Source organism: Callithrix jacchus, chromosome 6, assembly GCF_049354715.1.
Source record: "Callithrix jacchus isolate 240 chromosome 6, calJac240_pri, whole genome shotgun sequence".
NCBI lineage: Eukaryota > Metazoa > Chordata > Mammalia > Primates > Cebidae > Callithrix > Callithrix jacchus.
In genome coordinates this window covers 106300682-106306681 of record NC_133507.1, presented here as the reverse complement: position 1 = coordinate 106306681, position 6000 = coordinate 106300682, and positions in this window count along the sequence as shown.

The window sequence follows — 6000 nt, the reverse complement described above, 5'->3', positions numbered from 1 at the left end:
GGTTCAGGCAGCGGCAGGCAGGCTGTAATATTTTTACACTTAAGCCAAACGTTTGACATCTAAACCTTAAAGACACAGGGGAAAAAAACCAAAAGGATTTGTTGCACTAGAGGGCGCTGTATTCCAGTTCTTCCTGAGAAGAACTGGCCCCAAGTTTGCATTGCCATTAAGCAGATGTGAGAATGCTGAGGGGGAGGCAGCGTTCCTGCTCTACCTTGAGACTTTCTCCATTCCAGGTCATGAGTCTAGTTTTTAAAGCAATATCCGTATCCACCTGTGTTTCTCCTCCTAATAATTAGAATGATGATTATCTGGAAAACTAAGCATAGATTGTATTGTGCAAATATTTTAGAGCTTCTTTTAAAATTGCCTTGAAGAGCCGATGTGCTATTTCCTTTTTGGGTGTCCTCAATGGAGTACAGCATTTATTTTTTGCAAGCAAATTTTTGGAAACAACCTAAAGTTACTGGTACCAAGGAGATGCCTATTGAAATCAGACAGTGCTAGATGTATTTTGCCACTGAAAGTAACAGCGAAAACCGCAATTACTTTTGCACCAACCTAATAGATATACAAAGGTGTGGATTGTATGACATAGATTCTCAACTCTCTGAGAGTCATCATCAACTCTCTTCCTGCCCACCCACATGCAAGTCCTGTTGCTTCTGTGATATGTTATTCATTAAAAAAAAAAAATACCCATGCAATTACTTCCCAACTGCAAAACTACAGCATTGATAGTAACTTAAATCTTTCTATGTGGCCCTCCCTAGCTAGTCATGCGTTAACTAGGGTTCATTATTTTCTTGATTCCCTTTTTATATAATTTTATTATATAAATTTATATATTATATAAAATTGTTATACAATTTTATTATATAAAAAGGAAAAGGTATTGAGTACAAATGTGTGAGTCATATATATTAATATGATTGGGCTCATCCACTAAAAAATGTCTTATTGGGTTGAAAAGCAAACCCCAATTAGGTCGCTCATTTAAAAGGTGTCAAAAATGCAGCCTGGCCCAGCTTAAGTGTCCTTGTTTATTTATCTTAGATCTTTGGGACTGAGAAATCTAAAAAACAAAACCACCCATATTTTATAGGTGACAGAAAGATCAAAGAGCTTGAAGAAAGCAGTTCACTTGAACATCAGAGTGACAATGAGTTAAAATGTTTTCTTTCTTGCATTTAACATGTTTCTATTTAAACTTGAATTCTTTTTTTTAATTAAAAAATTGTGCAGGTACATAGGTATATATATTTATGAGGTACATGAGATATTTTGATACAGGCATGCAAAGTATAGTAATCACGTCATGGAAAATGGAGGATCCATCTCTTCAAGCTTCAATCCTTTGTGAACACCAATTTCTTGAAGAGCAGGATATGCATCCAGGTTTTTAAGATGATTTTTTTATTCTGAAGATCTGACCGTTTGCCTTCCATTTACAGGTATGCAGTAGGATCACTCACGTCACAGTTTTGAATGTGCACATGCGATTGTATGCCAGGTGAAACTTTCTGCAAGGGCAAGAGAGTTCCAAGTTTCTCTCCCTCTTAATAGGACTTTTATACGTAATTGGTGTAATGTAGAACATTTGGACACAAAAACTTAAAAGAAAATAAGTATAATTATTTATCTGGGCTTCAGTAACCTTGGATTTGAAATTCAAAAATAACAAATGTGCAAAAAAGAAATAATGTTGAATGAACTCAGGAGAGGAATAGATGAAAATGACAGAATGATATTACAAAGGAAGACTAAATTACAGGATGCCAAAGGAAGAAAAGATTCAAAGGAAACATTAATAAAGACATTGAAGAATAACAGTGGGAAAATACTAGCTAGTTAGAAAAGGTGAATGATTCCTTAAGGCCGGGTACGGTGGCTCATGCCCGCAATCCCAGCGCCTTTGGGAAGCCCAGGAGGGTGGATCATAAGAGGTTAAGAGTTAGAGACCAGCCGGTCCGACATGGCAAAATGCTGTCTCTACTAAAAGTACAAAAAAATTAGCTGGGCATGGTGGCAGGCACCTGTAATCCCAGCTGCTCAGGAGGCTGAGGCAGGAGAATTGCTTGAACCCAGGAGGCGGAGGTTGCAGTGAGCCAAGATCACACCATGGCACTCCAGCCTGGGTGACAAACTGAGACTCTGTCTCAAAAAAAAAAAAAGTGAACCCTGAACAATGTTAACTCCAAGACATATTCTAATAAATGATTGGACTTTAACAATAAAGAGAAATGGAAATAACTGGAACAAAAATGCAAACCTTGCTAAATATCAAAAGAACTAAAAAGGCAAAGACCCAAGTAGAGAAACAGAGTATAATACAATAATTATAAAATAAAATGATGGTATTGGGTACAAATATATGAGTCATGTGAATGGGCTTATCTCATATATTAAAAATGTCCTGTTGGGTTAAAAAGCAAACCCCAGTTTTCTGTTGTATGGAATAAAACACAGCGATTGAAGAGCTGGATAAAGATGTGCCAAGCAGTAAGAAAGTGAGGGCTGTCATCCTGTTACCAGAGACTGGAATTCAGGCCAAAAGACACTGAAACAAGGCAAAGGAAGATAATGTGAGAGGGTAAGTGCCACAAGTCACAATGAAGATATAGCAGTTACTATAACTGCTATAAATAACATGCACTAAATAACAAACACAAGTCATCTATATAAAGCAGAGACCACAGACGCCAGGAGACACAGATAGAAACTCACCAATAATAGAATACTTTAATACACTACTGGCACTGCGCACCTGTCAAGTTGGCATAAAAATAAAACTGTAGAATTATGCTGTCCAATATGGTGCCACTAGCCATATTGAATATGTGGTTATTCAGCACGTGAAAGGTAGTTAATCTGAATTGAGATGTGCTTTAATGGTAAAGTATACAATGGATTTTGAAGATTAGTGTTTGAAAATGTAAAAGATCTCAATAATTACATATTGATATAATATTTTGAAAACCTGAGTTAAATAAAATATTAAAATACCATGTTTCTTTTTACTTTTTTATTATGGCCACTAGAAAATTTAAAATTAAATGTATGACTTGTATTATATTTCTATTGTATAGCTCCACTATAGAAGGGCTAAAACTCCATCAGGTGGGTTTTATGAATATATATTAATCAAAAGATGTGCAAGACTTGTACACGGACAACTACAACAACTGTTAATATAACAGTGAAGGAAGACCTAAGTAAATGGAGGATATGATATGTTCATTGATTAGAGGACTCACCACTTTAAAAACATCAGTTATCAATTTGATCTGTATATTTACTGCAGATTCAGTCAAAGCCCTGTCAGGATTTTTGGTGAAAATTAGCAAACAGATTCTGTAATTTATTTGGAAATGCCAATGACCAAGAATTGCCAAGACAACCTGAAAGAAGAAGAAAGTCTATTCCAATTTTGCATTCTGGAACTGAGGAAATAACCTCTTGGTAGATTTCAGGATGCATTGGGCTTAGTATAAGCTGGACCCTACTGAAAAGCTACTTCGACCACCTGACTATAAGCCCCTAGTCTGGTGAACCACAGTGACCTTTTAGATCTTCAGGAGTTAGTGTCAGTTTTGAGCAAGTGTTCAATAATCTCTGAAGAGCCTAATAATTTCTTCCCCAATGTGCTGTCATCCTGCTAAACCATCACAGGCCCCTTTGGGATGGCTAGAAGTAAGGTTTACATTATAAATCGTTGGGTGCATGGCAGGACCCTTACTCAAAAGGACTGAGCCTCCCTTACATTCAAGAGGGTCTGGGACTGTGAACCGACTCAAGCCCGGCAATTTATTGGGGATTGCAACCCCTTATTATAATGACCGAAGTCACTTCATCAGACCTAGAGCATTTCCATTCATACAAGTCCAATAAGGCTTTAGGTGGCTGCTCATCTATTCAGTTCTAGGGTCGCAGTGATTACTAGCCAATGTCACAAATCTCTGAGATTTAGATGAATCTGATTACTTTCTGCTCTCAGTGATCCTGGCATTGACTGTTCAGTGCCACTTCAGAGGACCCAGTTGCATGGCAGAAGTTTCTCTTGTGACACTGGGCCAACAGAGGACAACCACTGTATAGCTCCTCAAGGATGCGGGTTCCCTCACAAGATACCTCCCACAGTGTGGGTGAGGCGGGGCTCCTCTGGACTCACTCCCAATAGGAGTGCATATATATGTTCATTAAAAGTATAAGAAGGTTCATAGCAGCAATTTTATAATCACCTAAAACTGGAAACTACCCAAAGGTCCATCTAAGGAAGAATGGAGACCTCGATAAAAATATATGCATATAATGGAATATCATGTATCCCAAAGAATGTCGATATAAAAACATAAATTACACAATCATGATGTGGAATGTAAGAAGCCACACAAAAAGAAGGCGTGCTGTTTAATTCTATTTATACCATTTTTAGAAACAGGAGGAACTAACACATGGTGTTAGAACATTGGATAGTGATTGCCTTGCTGGGAATAATGTCTAAACGGTAGCACAAGGGATCTCCGGGATGCTGGTGATGTTCTTTTTCTGGATCTGGGTGCTGGTTACACAGATGTATTCATTTGACGGAGTTCATGGAGTTGTACATGGATGTGTTGTGCACTTTTATGTGTATATTTTATACCTGGATGCAATTAAAACAAGAAACAAAGCCAATACCTAGAATACCAGGAGAACTAGCTTCACCTGAAACTTAGAAGCATTCAAATATTTCACATTTGACTCTTGCACAAGTACCAGCATTTATGATGTGTGGGATTTGAGTAAATAGAAGTGTCTATCCATTATGGTTAGCATTGCTGAAAATGGCTTTGTTCATAGATCATGAAGCAAAACCACAAGGGCCACAGGAAGGAATGACTCCAATCAGCTGCAGGGTTTCATGAAGTGTGTGCATGAAGCAGAAGTTTTTAGGGAAAGTGGTGAAAAGTCCTCGAAAGTGCATCAGCAGGAAAGGATCATAAAAAAATATCTATCAGCTACTAGGCTTATTACCTGGATGGCAAAATAATCTGTACACCAAACCCGTGTGACATGCAGTTTACCTGTATAACAAACGGGCACATGTAGCCCTGAACCTAAAAAGTTTTTTAAGGCGGGGGGACTCAAGATGGCGCAGTGAGAACAACCCAGGATTGAAGCTCTCGGTGAATGCGCGGAGAGGGTGAGTCAGGGCCGCATTTCCAGACGGATCTTTGTTGCCCACAGAACGGGGAAATTCCCAAGTATAAAAGAGATGCAGGGGGAGGAACTCAAGATGGTGCTGTGACAACAACCCAGGATTTAAGCTCTCGGTTAATCCGCGGAGAGGTGAGTCAAAGCTGCATTTTCAGACTGATCTTTGTTGCCCATAGAACGGGGAAATTCCCAAGTATAAAGAAGACGCGGGATACCAGGCAGAGGCTCTGCCTGGAGAAGCCGGCAGCCAGGGTGGCAGCGGCTGGCCCTACCCAGCGATCCCCACAGGGTGCGCTTGTCCGGGTGCCCTGTTGAAACGGCAACCTGAGATTTGAGGGGGCTGAACTCGAGACTGAAAGGGACTTGGGCAGTGGGCCAGCCCAGGGGATTGCAGGGACACAGCGTGTGGGATAGTGCAGTGGGACAGACAAAACGGCGAGTGGAGACCGTCCCTGAGGCACTCCGTGGGGGAGAGGCATCCACCATTACCGAGGCAACCCGCCCCGACTGAGACACACGCACACTGCTGAGGCAGCCTGCAGTTGCCGAGGCAACCCGCCCCTACTGAGATACATGCCCACTGCTGACGCAGCCTGCCATTGCCGAGGCAACACGCTACAACAGAGAGACTCCGCTGCAGGGCGTAGCCCGTGGTGGAGAACGCAGCAGAAGAGCAAGAGCCTGCAGAAACAGGGCGAGCCTCACAACAGCAGGGCGGAGCCTCGGCAGTCAAATAGTGATTAGACTGCCTCCTAGCTGGGCAGGACACCTCAACAGACATCCAAAAACAAAGCCCCAACC